This window comes from Zalophus californianus, chromosome 10, assembly GCF_009762305.2.
Source record: "Zalophus californianus isolate mZalCal1 chromosome 10, mZalCal1.pri.v2, whole genome shotgun sequence".
NCBI lineage: Eukaryota > Metazoa > Chordata > Mammalia > Carnivora > Otariidae > Zalophus > Zalophus californianus.
The window spans coordinates 79,565,988-79,588,278 of record NC_045604.1 but is presented as its reverse complement, the minus strand read 5'-3'; positions in this window follow the sequence as shown (position 1 = coordinate 79,588,278).

Below are 22,291 nucleotides of genomic sequence, written 5' to 3'. Positions count from 1 at the left end.
ATATTGTTTCAATGACTACGGCTTTGTAATAGAACTTGAAGTCCGGAATTGTGATATCTCCAGATTTTTTGTTCTTAAGATTGCTTTGGCTACTCAGGGTCTTTTGTCGTTCCATATGAATTTTAGGATTGTTTGTTCTAGTTCTGTGAAAAATACTGGTAGTATTTTGATGGGGGATTGCATTAAATCTGTAGATTACTTTGGGAGTATGTATGTTTTCATAATCTCCCAATACATGAGGATGTAATATCTTTCCATTTGTTGGTGTCATCTTTGACTTCTTTTATCAGTGTTACAGTTTTCAAAGTATAGGTCTTTCACCTTTTTAGTTTTTTCCTAGGTATTTGAATCTTTCAGGGCAATTGTAAATGGGATTGTTTTCTTAATTTCTCTTTCTGTTAATTCATTATTAGTGTATAGAAAAGCAACAGATTTCTGTATATTGGCTTTGTATCCTTCAACTTCACTGACCTGATTTGCCAGTTGTAATTATTTGGTGGAGTCTTCAGGATTCTCTTTATAGAGTATCATGTTGTCTGCAAATAGTGGAAGTTTTACTTCTTCCTTACTAAGTTGGATGCCTTTTTCTTGTCTGATTGCTATGGCTAGGATTTCCAATACTGTGTTGAAGAAAAGTGGTGAGAATGCACATCCTTGTCTTGTTCCAGACATTAGGGGATACGCTTTCAGGTTTTCACCTCGGAGTACGAGGTTAGCTGTGGGTTTTTCAAATAAGGACTTCATTATGTTGAGGTACATTTCCTCTAAACCTACTTTGTTGAAGTTTTTATCATGAATGGATGTTGTCAAATGCTTTTTCTACATCTATTGAAATGATCATATGATTTTTTTTATCCTTCCTTATTGATGTGATGATGTATCACATTGATCTGTGAATATTGAATCACACTTGCATCCCTGTAAGAAATCCCACTTGATTGGGGTGAATGACTTTTTAAAAACATGCTGTGGGATTGGGTTTGCTAATACTTTGTTGAGGGTGTTCCCATCTATGTTCATCACAGATACTGGCTTACGGTTTGTTTGCTTTATTGTGTAGTGTCTTTATCTGGTTTTGTTATCAGGGTAATGCTGGCCTCCTACAATGAATTTGGAAGCTTTCCTTCCTCTTTTTTGGAATAGTTTGAGAAGAATAGCCTAAGGTGGTTGACCCATTCATCATTTACTAGCATATTATTTAACCTCCACGTATTTGTGTATTTCTAGTTTTTTTTTTTTCTTGTGGTTGATTGCTAGTTTCATACTGTTGTGGTTGGAAAAGATACATGACATGATTTCAATCTTGAATGTATTGATGTGTTTTGTGGCCTAACATGTGATCCCTTCTGGAGAATGTTTCATGTGCACTAAACAAGTATGTATTCCACTGTTTTTGGATGGAATGGTCTGATTATCTGTTATGTCCATCTGGACCAGTGTGTTGTTATTCAATCAAAGTCACTGTTTCCTCGTTTTTTCTATCTGGATGACCTATCCATTGAGGTAAGTGGGATGTTACAGAATCCTACTACTTACTATTCTTTCTTGGTCAATAGTTGCTTTATGTATTTAAGTGCTCCCATGTTGGGTGCATAAATATTTACATTGTTACCTTGTCAGATTGTTTCCTTTATGATTATGTAGCATCGTTCTTTGTCCCTTGTCATGGTCCTTGTTTTAAAGTCTTTTTTTCTCATCTCAGTATTGCCACCCCTGCTTTCTGTTTTGCTTCTGTTTGCCTGATAAATGTGTTTTCATCCCTTCATTTTCAATCTGCCTGTGTCTTCAGGCCTGAAGTGAGCCTCCTGTAGGCAGCATATAGGCAGTCACCGCGTATCTTCGGATGAGAGCATTCAGTCCCCTTACCTTTAAAGTCACTGTTGATAGGCAGCTACTTACCTCTCTTCTGTTACTTCTCCTGTGGTGGTTTTGGTAGTTCTTGCTTCTTCTCCCCTTGCTCCCTTCCCTCATGGTTCAATGGCTTTCTTCAGTGATATGCCTGGATTCCCTTTTACTTTTTGTGTAACTGTTACAGGTTTTTGATTTGTGGTTACCATTAGGTTCACATGCAATATCTTATGCATGTCTTTAAGTGGATGATTGCTTAAGTTTGAAACCATTCTAAAAGAACTAAATTATTACCACCACCGCCAACCCCCACTGCACATTTTATGTATCCTATGTCACCCTTTATATCCTTTTATTTTGTAAATCCTGTGAGTGATTTTTATAGATTGAATTGCTTTTGTGCTTTAACCTATGTACTGGTCTTAGGAGCAATTAGTCTACATTATGTTTGCATTTACCTGTGGAATTTTTTCCTCTAATTTTCTTACTCCTTCATAAGGCTTCTTCTTTCCACACAAAGAATTCCCTTCAATATTTCTTGTTGGGCTGGTTTAGTGATGAACTCCTTTTAACTTTTGTCTGGGAAATGATTTCTCTCCTTCTGTTCTGAAGGGCAGCCTTGCTGTGTAGAGCACTCTCGGTTACAGGTGTTTCTCATTGAGCACTTTGACTCCATCCTGCCACACCCTCCTCAGCTGCAAAGTTTCTGCTGAACAGTCATCTCATAGTCTTATGGGATTTCCCTTATATGTAACTGTTTTCTTTTGCTGCTTTTAAAATTCTCCTTATTACTTTGTTTTTTTTTTCTTTGCCATTTTAATGAATACGTTTCTTGCTGTAGACCTTCTTGGGTTGATTTTATTGGGGTCTCTCTGTGCCTACTGGATCTTGACATTGGTTTTCTTCCCCAGGTTAGAGAAGTTTTCAGCTGGTATTTCTTCAAATTTTCTTCCAACTTTTCTCTCCTTCTGGGACCCCTATACTGTGAATGTTATTCCCCTTGAATGTTCGTGGACTTCTTGTAATCTATTATTTTTTATTACTGTTTTCTTTTTGCTGTTCAGCTCAGTTGCTTTCCATTCTGTCTTCCACCCTTGCTGATCCACTGTTCTGTTTCCTCTAGTCTACTGTTGATTCCCTCTACTGTATTTTTAATTTCAGTTACTGAGTTCTTCATCTCTGGTTCTTTTTTATAATTTCTTTTTATTGACGATCTCACTGAGATCATCCCCACTCTTAAGTCCATTGTCTTGACAACCATAAGTTTGAATTCTTCATCAGGTGTGCTGTTGATCCATATTACTTAGCGTTCTTGCTGTGGTTTTGTTGTCTTCTGTCATTGGGGACATACTCCTCTCTCTCCTCGCTTTGCATAACTCCGTGTTTCTATGTGTTAGGGAAGTCAACTACATGTCCTGACCTTAAGAAGAGATCCTGTAGTGTCCTTTAGCACAATGTCCCCTGCTCACCAGCACCAGGCACTTGAGAGGTTACGTGTGCCTTAGTGTTCTGGGTGAGCTGCATCTTGCCTTCAGTCCAGTCACCTGCAGTGGCCCACTTTGTTGATACATCAGGCAGATTTTGGTCCCCGTGCTGTTAAGTAGCCAGTATGGGGCTGCTTTGGGCTTATCATTGGGGAGTGCCAGCAGACAGCCCAGTCCACCTGCTGGGGCTCTAGTCCCTAATCAGCAGAACACTTTCTCTGCACTGCCAGCGCTCAGGTGTGGCTGCTAGGACTGTGATTGCACTGGAGTGTGTCTCCATCTTCCCCTTTCCCTGGGGGCAGGAGTCTTTAGAATGGTTCCCTTCCCCAGCTGCTTACAGGATGTGATGCAGAAGGAGGCACTTGAGAGGGACTCCTGCTGAGTGGAGTGGGTTGGGTGGGGCAGATCTGCATAGGCATGTAGGGGTGGGGGTGCATGTAGTGTTAGCAAGGTGGGTGGAGAGTGTTCATGCTGGTTCTGCAAGTGTCAGGCTATCTGGGTTGGGGCTGGTGGCAGTAGAAATGGGGCCTGCCAGCTCTCTTATTCTTGGTTCTCCAAGGATCTAAAGATACTTGTCCCTCCAGCACACATTCTGAGATTAGTAAATAAATCTCCTTCCTGTACACCCCAGGCACAAACTCCTGCTTCTACACTGTATCTCAGCCCAGTTATTTGTTACGCTGGTTGACTGGAACTCAAAAAAAAAAAAAACAACAACAAAAAAGGGGTGCCTGCGTGGCCCAGTCAGTTGAGCATCCAACTCTTGATTTCAACTCAGGTCATGATCTCAGGATTGTGGGATCAAATCCCACGCTGGGCGCTAAGCTCAGTGTGGAGTCTGCTTGAGATTCTCTCTCCCTTTCCTGCTCTCCCTCCTGAAGTGCATGTTTTCTCTATAAATACATAGTGATTGTTAATTGAGTCCCTGTCCTTTTTATTTTTCCATCACCCTCCAGCTCTCCCAGAGATAAGCCCGCCGATTTTTAAAGTACCCGGAGGGTAAGCCCTCTTGGTTGTAAAAACTCAAAGTGAAGCTCTACTGGTTTTCAAAGCCAAATGTTCTGGGGACTCCCCTTCCCAGTGCAGGTCCCCCATGTCTGGGATGCCTGGTGTTGAGTCTGTTCCTCTCCCTTCCCTGTGCTGGTGGTGTCCCTCCCATTTGTGGTTAGTCTCTCTGGGGGTTTTCTTCCCATCTCTGCCCCTTCTGCTCTTTTCAATGTGGCCTCCTCCCTGCAGTTAACTGTGGAAAGTCTACAATGCTAGTCCTCAAGTCGGTTTCTGGGTTGCTTGTGTTGATGAGGATGTTGTCACAGTGTGTCCATGGGATGAAGTAAGCTTAGGATCCTCTATTTTGCTATCTTCCCAGAAGTCTGTAAAATTTCCTTTTTAAAACTTCCAGGGGCTTTAAAGGAAAATATTGAGTCAATAATGGTGCACATGGATCGAGCAGTAGGCAACAGGGCTGCTAAAGGATTTTTTTAAAAAATCACTTTATTGAGGTAATCACATAAACTACAAATCACCTCTATATATTTCAGTCGTTGGCCACACCATCTTTGTGAATACTATCACCACTATCTAGTTTTAAAATGTTTTCATTAGTCCAAGAAGACAGCCGATGCTCACTAGCCGTTGCTCCCCATTGCCTCCTCTAGCCCCTTCCCCTGGCAACCAGCAATTTGTCTTCTGTCTCCAAAGAAGTGCTTCTTGTGGATATTTCCATTGAAAGGAATCATGCCATATTTGTCCTTTGGCATCTGGCTTCTTCCATTTAGCTTGTTTTCAAGGATCACTCATGCTCTAGCACGTGTCCATGGTTCATTCCTTCTCATGGCTGACAAGCGTTCCATTGCATGGACAGACCATATTTTGTTTATGTTCATCAGCTTATGGACATGTAGGTTGTTTCTACTTTTTATTTTGGCTTCTTTGAATAACGCTATGTGCGTTAGTGTGCAAATTTCATATGAGCATATATTTTCACTTCTCCTGGGCATACTCCTAGGTGATAATAGTTGCGTTATAGAGAAACAATGTTGAACCTTGTGAGGAACTGCCAGACTGTTTTCCAAGCAGCCCGTTTCACAGTCCCATGAGTAAAGCATGAGCGTTCCTATTTGTCCAAATCCCTGTCAGTACTTGCTGATGTTTGTCTGTTCTGCTTTCGCCATTCTCCGTAAGTGTGGAGTGGTGTTTCATGGTGGCTACAATTTGTATTTCCCTAATGACCAAAGATGTTGAGAATCTTCTCATGTGCTTATTGACCATTTGTCTACTTTGTCTACTTGAGAGAAATGGAGAAGGATTTTGAGGTGTACGTGGGGAATGAATGTGTACTTGGGAATTCACACTGGATGGGATGGCCTCAGAGGTAGGAAGCTGAGCACTTAACACTTCACCTGGCATATGACAGCGCCTCAATTAAACATTACTTCTCCCCCATTCGTCCCTATTAACCTCAATTGTTCAAAAGGATTTTTATTGTGGAACCAAAATATGCCTTCCTGAAACTTCCACACATCAAGTCTTATCCACTCATTAACCAATTCAACAAATACTCTGGAGTGACCAGAGTAAGACCGCCCTTTTCCTGGGGACAGCCTTTTGGGTGTCGGAAGCTAGGGGCCATGTTTTGCTTTAGTCTTCTCATCCCTGGGCTAAGCATCTGTTAGGCCTTCAAACACTGATTAAGACACAAGCCCCAGACCCCACATTATCTGCTGGACCTTTCCAGGATTTTCTCCAGTGTGTTAAGGTCTTGTTACATAACTTCAGCTGCAAACAATAGACTGAATGAGAGGAGCCTAAAGAAGGCTAAGACAACTCTGCTCTGCAAAGTTGGCAAGGGCCTCGGCTCTTGACATGCCTAAGTTATTGCTCTTGTCCTCATGGCCACATTTTAGCCAGGAGGAAGGGGAGGGCAAGCATCTTTCCCTTTAAGGAAACTGAACTTCACTGATGCTTACGTCCCATCGGCCAGAACTTAGAAAGCTCCAGAAGAGGGTGGAAGAAAAGGCCAAGGATGTTCAGATGAAAAGAAAGGATGGAAATGGTCCCAGATGTCTTCTGCCACATTCTCTTCTTAATTCCAAAGTCCCTGTCATGATGGAGTATGGCTGGTGATAACTGAGGTTAATAACCCTCTTAGGACAAAACTGCTGCTGCTCAGGCTCCACATCATTTGCTATGATAGCTCTTATGGAGCCAGTGGAGAATTTTCATCTAACGCACTGGTTGCCAGGATGGAGTCCATGTCCCCAGAGGGCAGTGAAGACAAGTCATTGGGAAGAACAGCAAATACAAATAAAAGTTCCACTGCTGAAAATCTCAGTCTTTTAAAGCGCTTCTTTTGGGATACGGATTATAAATAGCATATTATTTTAGAACGCATTTATTTCATTTCTAAAGTTAAGAAATTTGCAAGTTGAGGCTCAGAAATATGCAGACGAGTCGCGTGACTGGGAACGTTTGGAAGCACTGCACCAAAGAGAAGTCGACATCGTAGTTGTGCCCCTCGACCTAAGGCCCCTGTTAGACCCCGCCCATCCTTCCGTTCCCCAGAGCCATCCCAGGCTCTCAGTGAGCCCCCTTCCCTAAAACACATTAGAATCATGGAGGTGCTCATCTTCCATACCAGCGCTAAAGTGCTAACGTAGCTACTTCTCACACAGTCAGGATGAACAGCATTAGAAACAAAATCATTTGTGTGGTCAAATCACACCACGCTGCCTGAAGTTTCCCTCTCGGCCATCATAGAGTTTATATCCAAATAGGGTCACCATCTGCCTCCCGAACGTGTGTGGTCTTTGCCTCTGCTTTTCCCTTCCCCCCGCCCCGAGTTTATGGACAGTAAGAACAAGTTGCCTTGAACTAAAAGTACAGTCTGATTTCACTAGTGAGGCGCTAGACCTTGAAAGCAAACTACTTATAACGAGTAGAATATAGGCAGAGGAGAAGCCTTTCTTTCAAAGTCATCTGTGTGGTTTATTGGGGTCTTAACAAGAGTTGCCTACCTACCTTTCAGTTTAATTTTCCCGGTCAGTGTAGTAGAACAAATAAAATGGCCGGGCACATGGTAAAGTTTGGATGTTTTTCCTCCTTTAATGTGCATTCCATCCATCCAACAAATGTTGACTGAGCACCTGTTCTAGGGGGCTAGGAATGCAGAGAAAAAATAGACTGAAATCACTGTCTTAGGAAAGGGTACATTCTAGTGAGTGGAGAGAGACTGTAACAAATAAGACATACAGTCTGTCAGATGGGTGGTAACTATTATGGAGAAACAAAGGCAGAGATGTGGAGAAGGTGTGCCTTAGTGAAATGCCCTTTAAAATTGTAAATGGGGTGGTTTGGAAAGGCCTCCTTGGGAGAGTGGCATTCTAGCAGACTTGAGGGAAATCGGCAGCTGAGCCATAGTGATATGCAGGGTGGACTTCTCAACCTTGGCACTGTGGACCTCTTGTTGGGGACACTGAACAATTGTTTTGGGGGGCTGTCCTGTGCATCACAGGATGTGTAGCAGCATCTGTGGTCCCTACTCCCTAGATGATACTAGCAAACCCCCAGCTGCGGGGATCCAAGCTAATTCCAGACATTCCCAAATGTTCCCCAAGGGGGGCAAGTCATACCACAGTTGGGAACTGCTCCGGGACAAGGGATTCTCATGTCGCAGCTAGGGAGTGGATGGCTAGGTAAGGTCGGAAAGAGCTCGGAGAGCCAGACCACTGTAAGTGACCGTGAATGATGCATGCGTGAGTATTCTTGTGCAAAGTGTACTTACTTGTGTTGAATATATTCATCTGGGAGCAGAATTGCTGGATCCCAGGTTACACATAGGTTCACGTTCAGTACGTAGGCCAATCTTCAAAGAGTGCGTTTGCCAATTTGCTCTCCACCAGCGGGGTAGGAGAATTCTAGCGGTACCGTATCCTGGCCAGCACTTGATAATTCTTCTCTTTCAAATTTGGGTTTTGGGGGGTTTGGAGTTCTGCTAGCTCATTTCAGTTTCAGTTGATCTTTTCCTGATGATGGATTACTAATATTTTTTTCATGTTTATTAGCCACTTGGGTATCCTTTTTTATAAAGTGTTGATTCAGGTGTTTTGCTCATTTTTCTGTTGAGTTGAGAGTATTTTTTTTTTTTTTTGCAGGGTTTCTTTATATTCTTGATCTGAGCTTATAGGATATGTGAATTGAAAATAACTTCTCCCATCCTGGGAGTTTGAAGGTTATCTCTATTTGTTCTGTGGCTACATAGAAAATTACCACAAACGTGACCACTTAAAACAACACACATATCTCCGCTCAGTTTTGTGGACTGGAAGTCTAGGATAGTCTGGCCAGGTTGTCATCCTCAGGGTAACCCCAAACTAAATCAAGGTGTCCCCTGGGTTGAGTTTCCATCTGGAAGATTGGTGGGGGGGGGGGGATCTCTTTGCAAGCTCATTCTTGTCACTGGCAGGATTCAGTCCCTTGTTGGCTCCAGGACAAGGTACCTGTTTCCTTGCTGACTGATTTGGGAGTTGCTCTGCACTCCTTCCCACACGGCCCCCTCCATCTGCAAAGTCAGTGATGGTGCAGCAAATCCTGCTCATGCTTTGAGTTTTTGGCTTCCTCTGTCCCCGACCTGTACAGCCAGATTTAAAAGGCTTATCTGATGAAGCCAGGCCGACCAGATCATCTCCCTTTTAATTAACTCCAAGTCAGCTAATTAGGAATATTAATTAGATCTGGCGATCCCTTTTGGCTTCATGCAAGGTAGTGTGGGAGTGATATCCCATCATTTCTTGTTGCGCCCACTCTAGAAGGTCCCTGGGGTCTTAGAGTTCTGCCCTACCACATTCCTTAGCCTGGTCAGACTGGGACTTATTGAGGTGACATTTGAGTGAAAACATGGAGTCAAAGTGACCTTAGCAAAAGGTACAGCAACTGCAAAGGCCCTGAGGTGTGAGTGTGGCCCCCCAGGGGGTACGAGTGGCTGAAGGAACACGGGGAGAGTGTTGGGAAACAAGGCCAGGGGCTGTCGGGCTGGGTGTTTCCTACTGTATGGCTGTGGCTAAGGATTTTGGATTTTACTCAGAAATGGGTAACAGTGGAGGGGATTTAAGAGAGTGACATTTTCTGATGGATTTTTTGAGGCTGCCGGGTTGAGAATGTTCATTAGTGGGCAAGGGTGGAAGTAGGGCTGGCCGGGAGGCTAAGGCACTAATCCAGGCAGCTTGGAGCGAGCAGGTAACCAAGGAGATGGTGAGAAGTGATGGGCTCCTGGAGATGGTTAGACAGGGATTGGTGAAAAATGCACCGCGTGAGGCAGGGAAGAAAGGAAGGAGTGAAAGGTCATTCCAGAGTTTCCGACCTCTGTTCATCGTAGCCACTGAGGGACACGAAGTGGGGACAGACTGGGTGGAGCATGTTTGAGGGGAAGATCAGGAGCTCTGTTTGGATGGTTCTGGTGTGATATGTCAAGAGTCCAGCAAGTGCGGTTGTCAAGTGAGCAGATGAAGACAAAAGGCTGGCGTTCCAAGGAGCAGCAGGAACGACACACCTGCACCGGGAGTCACCAGCACGCGGCTGTTACCGAAAACCTGGAGACGGATGAAGCCACTAAGAAGTGGGGGGAGAGGTGTGGGACTAAGCCCTGGGGTGCTCTGCATGAAAAGGTCAGGGAGATGAGGAGGACCCAGCAAGAGAGGCAGGATTGGAATGTGCAGAGCAGTTGGGAGGAAGCCAGGAGGGCATGGCGTCCTGTAACCCAAGTGAAGAAAGGGTTGCAAGGAGACAGGGTGAGCAGCCTTCCCAGATATGCCAGCGGTCAGGTCACGTGGGTGTTGGGTGTTCAGTGTCGCTGTGTGATCTTCACAAAGCATGTTTTCAGGCTAGTGGTTGGGCAGCTATCAAGTCAGGGGTGCCCGGGGGACTGGGAGGAGGGGAACGTGGAGAGTGCATACGGGAAGAACAGGACACTAGTCGGGATCGGGCAGGTTGCGCTGTGGTGACGAGCATCCCCCAGATGTCACGGTTTCCACACAATACCATGATTTCTCATTCACAGTATGTGTTGAGTAGCGGTGAGCAAGAGGGCTCTGGTCATTGGAGTTACCCTGGGGCCCAGGCTGGTAGAGGGTTTCCTGCAACGTGAACTTGGATAATCACCCCACGGAGGGAAGGGACATGAATTGTGCACTGGACTCCCTTCAGAGCTCACTGGCCAAAGCAAATGCCCAGAAGGACCCAGGGATGTGGCAGAACAGCACTAATGGGTAACACACAAGCGTAAGCTATGGTCGAACTTTCTCGCAGATCACTTCACGTGTGCAACAAATACGGCTGAGGATGTTCCCTCAGGGCTGAGATGCAGTGGTCGGCACGGCTGAGTTTCCTCACTGGACTCATGGGGTGGGGTGTGGACCAGTCACATGCACGTGCACAATAAGATAACTGAGAATAAACTAGAACATAGCAGTGTGTGTGGGGTGGGGTGGGGGACTGTGCTATTGGAGAGGGGACGGCCTGGGACTTGAGAACTGAGGATGAGAAGGGCTCAGGGACAGCAGAATTTGGCCAGGATGCAGCGGGGCCAGTGCAGAAGGGGAGTGCAGGTCCCGCGAGGTCACTGGGGTCAGGGTGGTCGGTAGGACTTGGGGGCCACTCCCAAGGGCTGTGGTGCCTTCGTTCACTTGCTGACCGATTCATTGGCCGAACAAACATCCGCGTGTATATCCCAGGGATGAAGATGGAACGGTGCAGAAGACCAACACACACTTACACATCTGTACACATAATTCAGTGTACATATTACATAAGAAATTATCTGGGCTCCTGTGGGGAGAAAGTCTTGGGGGATACCATGGAGACCAGCTGGCCAGCTGTTGTGGAGTGTTCTGGATGAAGGCTGACGGGAACTTGGAGAACAGGCGGAAGTCGAAGGGTTTGGATAGCATTCCCTTGTCTTCCCAGGGCTGCTGCAACCATTTTACCACAAACTTGATGGCTTAAAGTAACAAGCTCCTCCAACAATTCTGGAGACTAGACGGCCCAAATTGAGGAATCGGCAAGCCAGCCCCATGCTCCCTCTGAAGGCTCTGGGGAAGAATCATTCCTAGCCCGTCTAGTTTCCGGTGGTTGCGGGCGATCCTTGGTGCTCCTTGGCGTGTGGCCGCATCCCCAGCGACCTCTGCTTCCATTTGTCCCATGCCTTCTTGGTGTGGCCCTTTCTCCTCTTCGAAGGACACCACCCACTGGATTTAGAACACCCTCATCCAGTATGAACTCATTTAATAATTACACCTGCAAAGACCCTATTTCTCAATGAGGCCATTTTCTAAGCTTTGGATGGACCTGAATTTTAGGTGAACACTAATCAACCAGTATGGCTAGATTCTAGGAGCTGGAGTAGAAGGGACTCGCTGAAGTACTGAAGGCAGTGGAAGAAGAGAAAGTCAAGTGTGACTTAAGGTCTAGCTCGAACAACTGGGGGAACGTGCCCTTCATCATGAGATGGGCAACTGAAGGACTGAGTCTGGGGTTGGGGGCATCCTTGGGGTTCTGTGGGGGCATGTTGAGTTTGAGGTGTCTATTAGACATTCCCATGGGAGACTCCGAATGCGCCAAATGGGGAGTCATGAGTGTGTATGGTGTCCCAAGCACTGGGTGAGATCTGGGCAAGGGGCGGCCACCCATCCTTGGGTTTCTAACACCGGGGCCTTGGGAGAAGTACAAGCAGCATTTGTGAAACTTCAAATCTACAGAAGCAGAAATACAAGTTCGAGTAACAAAAAGAAAGGTGAATGTTAAGACCTTGCATTCGTGCTGAGGAGATAAATCAGAATTATGTTCTACACATTCATGTAACTTGACAAATCAATCCACTTAAATTTATCTAATTCATTTCAAGTGGGACCAGGAAACACTTCAGCTTTTCCAAGAATGAAAAAGCTATTCCGTTAGTCAGCATCAGAACATTTCCAGCCTCGGGTTGATGGACGTTTTGCATTCCTCATCAGGGATCAGTAACCACGCGAGAACTTTCCAGGAGACCCACTCTGCATGGGACACGGAATGTTCCTGGCACAAAATACAGGGAGCCCTCTGGAGGACTCTGGGCATGGAGATAAATGAAGGTTCGTGGTCCAAATGAGGTTAGGGGGCCCAGTGCACCCCATCTGTGGATCAGGGTTCATGACAAGATATTTAAAGACCAGTGAGCCTGAGAAAACCACACAACGCCACCCGCCACCCCCCCCCACCCCAGAGCGCCAGGCATGAGCCGAGACGGAGCAGTAAATTAGACCTAAATCAGAGCCTTCACTCCTACCCTTTTACAACTTGGGATAAAGGTCTGGTGGGCATCTTCTTGGCCAGGTTTTCAGAAATCTGGGAGCAGGTAGATAATTGTGCCTTTTAACTAGGAGAGATGAGGAGTTCCAAGTGGGAGTGGTCACTCATTTACTTAACCATTTACCGAATCAGTATCTCTTCAATGCCGGCTACGTTCTAGCAATGGGGATACAACCTATTGCCTAAGCCCCACAAGGTCCCTTCCCTCTAGAGCCAGGGGCAGCTGCCATGATTGTAAGCAAGCAAACTTACAAAGATCAAAGTATATACAGGCTCCAGGGTTTATGAGAGCGATGGAGAGGGCCCAGGAGGTGGGGGAGGGCTTCTCCGGGAAAGCAGTGCTAAAGAGGTGCTCGATGCACTGAGCCAGGCAGGGAAGGCAGGGAGAGCAATGCAGGTGCTGGGACTGGCAGTGGGCAAAGGACCTTGGGCAGGTGAGGGCTGGGCACACGAGTTCGGGAAAGGTCAGGAAGGTGGGTGCAAGGGAAGGTGAAAAAGGCACAGTCTTGGAAGACTAGGCTGAAGCCAGAATCTGAACATAGCGGACTGACGTGGAGGGTGGGTGCCAGGGATACTGGGCCGCCAGTCTATGTGGGAACGCTGGTCACAAGTTCAGAGGGCCCCTAGGAGGCAAACACAGGCTCTGGAGCTTCCAAGCCCTGCAGGGGTGACCTTGGGCAAGCCGCCTAACCTGTCTGATCACAGGAATCCTGCCTGTGGACACGTGGAGGGATTTGGAGATTGTGAATGTGAAGTCCACAGAGCACGCTTGTGCCTGGCATGGAGTGATGGCTGTGTCCTTGTCACCTGGGGCAGGGCTGAGTCCCCTCTCTCTGAAAGGGAAGGGCAAGGGCCAAGGGAGCTAGTCACGCAGGTACTGAAGTCCCGGCTTCAGTGGCTTCCGCGCCCGGCTCCTCCACCACATGCCTGAGAGCCCACAGCTCCAGGGGATGGACGTTTCCCCTCCCGGTCCCCGACCACCTTTGGGCTCTTCGGGCTCTGATCTTGGGGCTTCTGTTAAATCCTAGTCCCGTGCAGCACCTGACCCTGATCCATCCCCCCTCCCTCCGTCCAGTGCACCCAAGGATTATCTCCTGGGTGCCTGCTCTCTCCAGACTTGTCTACTGAACTTGGTGAGTTTCCAGCTCTCTGGGCATCGGCTGCTGTCATTGGCTGCCCCAGTTCAGGCCCCTCAGGCCCTTGCCCCTCCTGCAGGTGGGTGTGGGGTAGAGGGTTGTGGCGGCCCCTCTGACCGTATATGGAGTAAGTCTTTAATCAAGAACCTTGAGATGATAGGACATGTTGGGGACCCCTGAACCGTGCGGGGCATGGGGGACCTCGGTGGTCAGACTACCTGGGGATCAGAGTCCAGCTCCATCTCTTATAGCCTCATCTTCCTGGACTTGATTCAGCTTTTGTTAAACAGTACAGTGCCCCCCCCACACACACACACGCGGCTGCAAAGAGCATTACACGAGACAATGAAGAGCAAGCTTTTGCTCAAAGCAGGTGCCGGGGAGGGAGACCCAGCCCCTGCCTCCTCAGGCAGGCTACAGCTGGGGTACAGTGATCTTGAGAGTCTGGAAGATGAGGGCTGCAATCCCAGAGCCCCGCGTGCTAGCTGTGTGATCTCAGGCGAGGTGCCTGAACCCTCTGCGCCTCCCTTGCTCATCTGTAAAATGAGGAGTACTGTGCCTACCTCAGCTGTTTGTTGGAGGATTAAACAAAATCTGTACACAATGCTAAGAATGGGGTCTGGCACAATGACTACAGCGAGCTAGACAAAAGCCGAGAAACACTGGCGACCTTCAAAGCTGGGAGGAAAAACTGTCCTCTCAAATCCGCAAGCAGATTTTCGCCCTTAACTAAATTTCCTGCCTGTGCTTTGGCACATGCTGTTCCCTCGGCCTGAATGCTGTTCCCTTCATTTTTACCGGACCAGTTCCTGCTTCCTCTTTGGGTCTCAGCTTCAATATTGCCACTGAGGAGACTTTCCCTGTCCTGGCTTAAATCCTCTGTGTCACGTGAATGCAAAGCAAGTGTGCACCGGGGGAGAAGCGGGCTAGGTCAGAACCCAGCCGTCTACTAATCCTCCTTCCCCTCCTCGCTCTTCAGCTCCAGTTCCTGGGGGACCTCCCACCCAAGAGCTTGGCCTATGGGCCTCAAGGCAGCACTTGGCCTTGGGCAGTTTTTCACACAGACACCCCCGCCCCCTGCAGTGTCCGGCTCAGATAAATGAGGCTTGGAAGGAGGAGCTCAGGTGGAGAGACCAAATAGAATCTCCCTTCCCTAACCCCCACTGGCTGGGAACCGACTGGCCCCTGAGCCCGAAGAGCCTGTGAACAGGGCAGAAAAAACCCCAGAAGGACCTTTAGCCGGACGCCACTCTGGGAAAGGTGGCCCACTGCCTTGGAACAGGTGCCTTTGGGGAAGGAGGAAGCCTGAGTGCCCTTCCCCCCTCCCCGGGAAGCCCCTCTGTCTGCTGGTTTGGAAAGTCTGAAGTCCCTGATGCAAATACTCTTCGATTCTGCAGTAATGCCACTTAGCGTAGACTTCCTCTCCCTGGGCCTCGGTTTGCCCATCTGTGTGCTGGGGATAGTGATGGTGCCTACCTCCTGTGGGCGTGGGGGGCAGGGAAGGGGTGGTTTATGCAGAAGCTCATTACACAGCCAGGATGTCACGGGCTTCCCTCACCGCTGCTGTGACCGACCTCTGCTGCCCGGCTTCTCCGGCGTGTGCCCCGGTCTGGAGAAGGGGCCTTGTGGGAGCTGAGCAGAGATGCACGTTCTCAGGCCCCCTCCAGACCTCCGGGGTCAGGGCTCCCGGCGGCCGGCCCCGCCCTCTGGGTCTTAACCAGCCCTCTGAGTGGTGGCGATGCCCCCTTAAGAACACCCCCACTTTGAGCACAGGGACGGGGTGCTGGGGTTTTTGAGCCTCATTCATGGGAAAGGGAGGGCCTGCTGCTGGTGGGACAGAAGGTGCGAGACCCCCATGGGGCCGCTGCCTCTTCTAGGGGCCAGGAGCTGGACCCCCCCGCCCCCCCCAAGTGCTGGCGGCATCGTTTGGTGCCTGCGTCCCGCACTGTGATGGGCCCGATGAGGATGTTCCTGCGGCTGCAGGTGGCCCCTGAACCTCAGGTCCAGCTGGTGGCCCAGGGTGACCGCTTGCCCCGCTCCTCCAGGAACTTTAAGCACCTGCAGGAAAAGCACCCCCTGCTGGGTGCATCCCTTTGCTCTTTCCCAGAACGCTGATCCATGAAGACCGCGCGAGTGATAAGAATTATGTGGAAAGTGAACAGGCTCGGGGGGTTGGTGGACAAATAATGCAGAAATCAGAACATTGACAGAGTAACGTGAGATGCGTGAATGCCTTTTTCCCAGAAAAAGCACGTCTCTGCTCATTTGCACAGGTGCCTAATAGCTCAGGGAGAGAGTCAGGGGCAGGGGTGCGGCTGGACACAGCGACCCCTGCTTTCCCCTGCCCTGCTGTGCTGTGTGGCCTTGGCACTTTCCAGCACCTCTCTTCTCCTCTGTTTCCTCTTCGGGTCGCTGTTAGGCTTCCAGGACATAAAGTGCCTGAAGAGCTCAGCCCAGGCCTGGCTCACAGCAGGTGCTCAGTCCACAGGAATAATCATGAACTCAGGACCAATACGGCCCGAGGGAATAGTTGGGGGGCCTGCGCCTGCCGTGGCGGGGCGGGCGGAGGGCACAAAGTGAGAAGCCAGGCCCTCCCACCCGGGCACATTGCTCCTCAAGGTGCACAGAGGCCCGGGGTACCACGCAATACTCATCAGTTAATCGTGGGGACAGTTAGAAAGTCTCAGAACCCGAACCCCTCCAGTGGGCACGTGCGGCCTTTCCCTGCCCACCAGCGTTACAGGGTTTCAGGACTCGGCCAGTTTCGGGGATGGCCCCCTGCCTCTCCAGCACATGAACCAGTCCCGCAGTCAGAGGGGGAGGACGGAGATGCTGGTGTAGGAAGAGCTTTGGGGACGCGGTGGTGGAGAGGGCTCTATTCCCTGTGGAGACACGGAGGGGCCACGAAGATGTGAGCTCGTCCTCCTACGCCCGGCAGCTGGGAGGACCCAAGGACCAAACCTGCCTCCCCCCCGAGTGCCGCCTCCAACCTCTGAGGAGCTGGTCTAGCCTGAGGAGTCTGGGCAGCCTTGGCCCAGCCTTGATGGGTGGCTCCTGAAAGGATGAGTGACCCAGAGCAGGAGGGCAGTGATGGGCCCCTTGCATGGTCCCCGCAGTGTCAGGTGCCTCATTGACCTGTCACAGCCCAGAGCAGATCCAAGCTCAGGGCCCCCTTTCACGGATGAGGAAACAGCGGCCGGGGTAGGGGGGTCCTGAAGCATGGCTCCACATCTCCTCTGTTGCAAACTCAAGTCTTGGTGATTTTAAAGCTCCTCTTTATTTTCAACGTATCTATTTTTCACTGTGGTAAAGCACATAACGAAATTGAGTATTTGAACTATTTTTAGGTGCGGAGCATCTTTTCATGTGTGTTTTGGCCATTTGTATATCTTCTTGGGAGAAATGTCTGAGTCATTCTGCCCATTTTTGAATCAGCTGACTTGGTTTTTGGTTGAATTTTAGGAGTTCTGTGTATTTTCTGAATACTAATCTGTTACCAGATACATGATCAACAAATATCTTGTTTTTTTTTTTATTGTGATACTGTTTTTTGGTGCTCATTTTTTTTTATTCTTGTAAGTCCAATATGTCTATTTCTGCCTTTGTTGCTTATGCTTTTGAAGTCATAGCCAAGAAATCATTGCCAAGTCCAACGTCTTGAAGGTTTTGCCTTTTTTTTTCTTCAAAAAGTTTTATAGTTTTAGGTCTTACATTTAGGTCTTTGATAAATTTTAAGTTAATTTTTGTGTATGGTGTGAGGTAAGGGTTGAACTTCATTCATTGGCATGTGGCTATCCAGGTTTCCCAGCACCATTTGTTGAAAAGAGTCTCCTTTTCCCCGTGGAATGGGCTTGGCACCCTTGTAAAAAATCATTTGGCTGTATACATGACGGCATATTTCTAGGTTCTCCATTTTGTTCTGTTTTTGTACCTGTCTTTATGCCAGAGTATAAAGGTTTGATGAATGTAGCTTTATAGTAAAGTTTTGAAATCAGGGAGTGTGAGTCTCTCACCTTTGTTCTTTTCAAACATGGCTTTAGCTACTCAGGTTCTTTCGAGAATCTGTATGAACTTCAGGATGGGTTTCTCTATTTTTGCAAAAAAGGATTTTAATAAGGGCTGAATTGAATTGGTGGATCGCTTTGGGTAGTGCTAAGTAATAAATCTCAACCAAGTACATTTGAAGATCTAACTGGATGTATTAAATGATTCATGAATTAGGTGGTGCTCTATGTAGCAAGGAGAGAGGTGCTCCCGGGAGTTGTACAAAATGGAAAGTAGAATAGAAGGAGGGGAGGGGCAAAAAAGTCACTGGCAAAAGAAAAGGATTATTGCAGTTAAGGCCACTTTCTAGGAAGAAGAGCATGGCGTCTTATTGCAGATTACCTCCTTCTTCTATAGGGGGGTGGAGAGGGCTCAAGGGGCAGACTCACTGGCATGGATTGAAAAATTCCTAGCTGAGTGTTTAAGGCAACATTTCTGGGGGAGGTTGAGACTGCAATTAGATTATGTATTAAGCACTGGTTTGGGAATTCTGTCTACATCACACCATTTTGGGCTTCGGGTTTCTTTTTCTTTAATAGTAGTATTGATGTAACTTATATTGTCTTTCAATCCACGAATGTGCTTTTATTTATTTTTATCTTCTCTGTCTTTCACTTCTTTGGTTAGGTTAATTCCTAAGTATTTTATTCTTTAATGCTTTTGTACATGGGACTGCTTTCATAATTTCTCTTTCGGGTTGTTCATGGTTTGGGTGTAGAAATGCAGCTGACTTGCGTATTGACTTCATATCCTGCACTGTGCTGAAGCTGTTCATCAGCTCTAACAGGTTTGTGTTTTTGTGTGTGGAATCCTTAGGGTTTCTACATATATTCTATCATCTGTGAACAGGGATAATTTTACTTCTTTCTTTCCAATTTGGATGCTCTTACTTCTTTTTCTTGCCTAGTTGCTCCGGCTACCACTTCTAGTACCATGTTGAATAGAAGTGGTGAAGATGGGCACCCTTGTCTTGTTTCTGATCTTAGAGGAGTAGCTTTCAGTCTTTCACCATTGAGTAAATACCAGGTTTGTTATGGATTTTTCAATACATGGCTTTTATTACAGGGAGGCAGTTTCCTTTATTCTTACTTTACTGAGTTTTTTTTTTTTTTAATCATAAAAGGGGTGTTGAATTTTGTCAAACGCTATTTCTGCACCTGTTGAGATGATCCACTGGTTTTTCCTTGTGTTCTGTTGATGTAGCACATTACATTGGTCAATTTTCATGTGTTGAACCATTCTTGCATTCCAGGAATAAATCCCTCTTGGTCGTGGTGCATTGTTCTCTTAATATGCATCTCAATGTTTGCTAGTATTTTGTTGAGGAATTTTACATCCATATTTATCCAGGGATATTCATTTGTAGTTTTCTTGTGGTGACTTGGTTTCAGGGAAACGCTGCCCTCATAGAACGAGTTAGGAAGTGTTCCCTTCTCTTCAATTTTTGGGAGAAGCTTGAGGCTTAGCACTTGTTCATTAAATGTTTGGCAGAATTCACCAGTGAAGTCATTGGGTCTAGGCCTTCCCTTTGCCAGGAGACTTTTGAACACTGTTTCAATTAAAGGTCTCTTCAAATTTTTTATTTTTGGATTTGGTTTTGGTAGGCTTTGTGTATTTTTTCCTTTCGGGTTTTTATTTAAATTCCAGTTAACATACAGTGTAATATTAATTTCAGGTGCAGAATTTAGTGACTCAAGGTTTTGTATTTCTAAGAATTTGTCCATTTCCCGTAGGTTATTCAACTTACAGCAAGCAGTTGTTCACAGAGAGCTCGTAATCCTTTTTGTTTCAGAGGAATCAGTAAAAATGTCCCCATTTTAATTTATGAATTTAATGAGTCTTTTTTTCTTTTTTTAGTCCAACTAAAAGCTGGTCAATTTTCTTGATCTTTTCAAAGAACCAACTTTTGGTTTCATTAATTTTCTCTCTTTTCTGTTTATTTCTGCTCTAATCTGTATTTTCTTCTTCCTGCTCACTTTGGATTCAGTTTGTTCTTTTTCTAGTTCCTTAAGGTGTGAAGTTAGGTGGTTGATTTTAGATCTTATTTTTCAACATAAGCATTAATAGCTCTGCATTTCTTAGCACTGGTTTCACTGGATCCTATAAGTTTCAGTATTTTGTATTTTCATTTTCATTCATCCTGAAATATTTTCTAATATCCCTTGGGATTTCTTCTTTGATCCATTGGTTGTTTGAGTGTCTTAATTCCCACAAATAGGTGAATTTTTCAGTTTTCCTTCTGTTAATGATTTCCAACTTCATTTTTCTGTGGTTGGAGAAGATGTTTTGTATGATACCAGTATTTTTAAATATGAGACTGGTTTTGTGGCCTAACATACAGTGTGTCCTGGAAAAGGTCCTTTGTGCACTTGAGAACTGTGTGTACATGGTCCCTGGGTAGAGTGTTCTGTGCATGTGCTAGATATAGTTGGTTTATTGTGTTTACATTCCCTTTGCTTCTGTGTGGTGGCTCTATACATTACCAGGAAGGGGTGTGGAGGTTTCCAGCTATAATTGTAGAACTGTCTTTTTCTCCCTTAATTCTTAGTTTTTACTTCCTAGAATTTGGTGATCCATCATTAAGTGTGCATTTATTTATATTTATAACTTCTTGCTGTCTCGAGCCTTGTATTATATAACTGTCTCATGTGACTTTTTTTTTTAATTTAAAGTCTAATCTTATATTAGTATAGCTGCTCCTCTCTTTTGGTTACTATTGACGTGGAATATCTTTTCCCATGCTTTCACTGTCTTTGTCTTTGGATCTAAAGTGAGTTCCCATAGACAGCTATATTATAGTTGGATCATGTGTTTTTATCCATTCTGCCAATCTGTCCTAACCAGAGAGTTTAATCCATTTACATTTAAAGTAGTTACTGATAAGGAGGGACTTGTGTCATTTTGCTGTTTGTTTTCAGTATGCCTTAACAGCCTTCTGCTTCCCATTTCTTGCTTTCCTTGTCTTTTGTGTTTTTTTTTTTTTTTTTTGGTAGTGAAATGTTGAAATTCCTTTGTCACTTCTTTTTGTGTATATAGTGATCTTCTTTGTTGTTACTGTGGGGGTTACACGGAACATCCTAAACTTAGAGCACTCAAATGTGTTTTTATCCAGCTCCCCTTCAATAACCTACAAAATGCTACAGCTCTGTCCCTACCCCTTTCAGTGGCTCTTACAAAATTATATCTTTATGCATTGTGTGCCCCCAAACATAAACTAATAATTCTTTCAAATGCATTAGTCTCAAATTAATGGAAAACACAGTGTGGAGTCACAAAGAAAAGTTACGGTAATACTGGCTTGTTGGTTGGGCTTGACTAGGGGTGTGTTTTTTGCGAAGCAAGTGGAAAGATGGGCAAGAGAATGTAAGTCTGGAAGGGAAGGATGATTGTTGTGCCCATGAAACCAATGCTGGGAAGGAGGAGGCTTGGCAAGAAAGTGAGGAGGACAGGGTTTTAAAAAAGACAGGTTGCAGGTCTTAAAGTATTTGAAGAATTGTTGCGGTGGGGATATGGGAGTAACACAATGGCAGGACATCTGAGTAGAGAACCTAAAGTCAAGACTCCAGAGGTGGCCGGGGCAGGGCTGCTGTGTGGGTCTGGAAGAGGCGCCAAGTGGCCAAGAGGAAAAGCCTTTGGGGAGAGAGAAGCTGAGGAGTGAGATGCGGGGCATCAGCTGGGATGTAAATGACCAGGGAGTGAGGAGAAGCCCCACGGAGGTCAGAGAGGGGGCCAGCCTGCGTGTAGAGGCTGTTACCAGTAGCAGGCCTGAGGGCCACAGGGACTGATGCTTTTGAGGAGACAAAGTGGTTTGAAATAGGGAAACTGAGAATGAGCCTCCGCTTGGGACAGCTCGAGGGAATACTGTTGGGGGGTGAGCTGTGCTTGGAGGCGGCCAAGAAGCTGAGCCCTCCCAGAGGAGAGGTTGCACGTGTCAGGGTGTGTTCAGTACACACAGGGACGTGAGGCAGGGGCGGCTGGGACATTCTGGAGCATGGCCAAGACAATCCCGGCTGTGGGCTTGATGTGGACAGTCCCCCCAGTTTCTCCTCCACCTTGGGCTGGGGGAGCCGGGGCCAACACGGAGCCCGAGCTTAGTTTTCTTATCTGTTCAAATACACAGGAAGGTGCATGCTTCACGGGGCAGGAGTGAGGGCTGGAGGGTGGGGGCATAGGGTTGAGAACGCTGGAGGCCACAGCATGCGGGGCGAGTGCTGTCCACACACACGCCCTTAACCTGTCCCCCCGATGTCATCAGGCTGGAGGGCACCCTCCTTGGAGCCCTGGTCAGATCCCCAGAGCCGATGGTAGGAGTTTCACAGAATGACCTCACGCCTGGGCTCTCCTTAACCCAAGATTCCTTTTCTCCTCCGTTCCCTTAAGTAGGTCACACAGGCCAAGTCCCTGGCTGTGTGGTGTGGGTTTTCAAGGCAACGTCACTTGGGA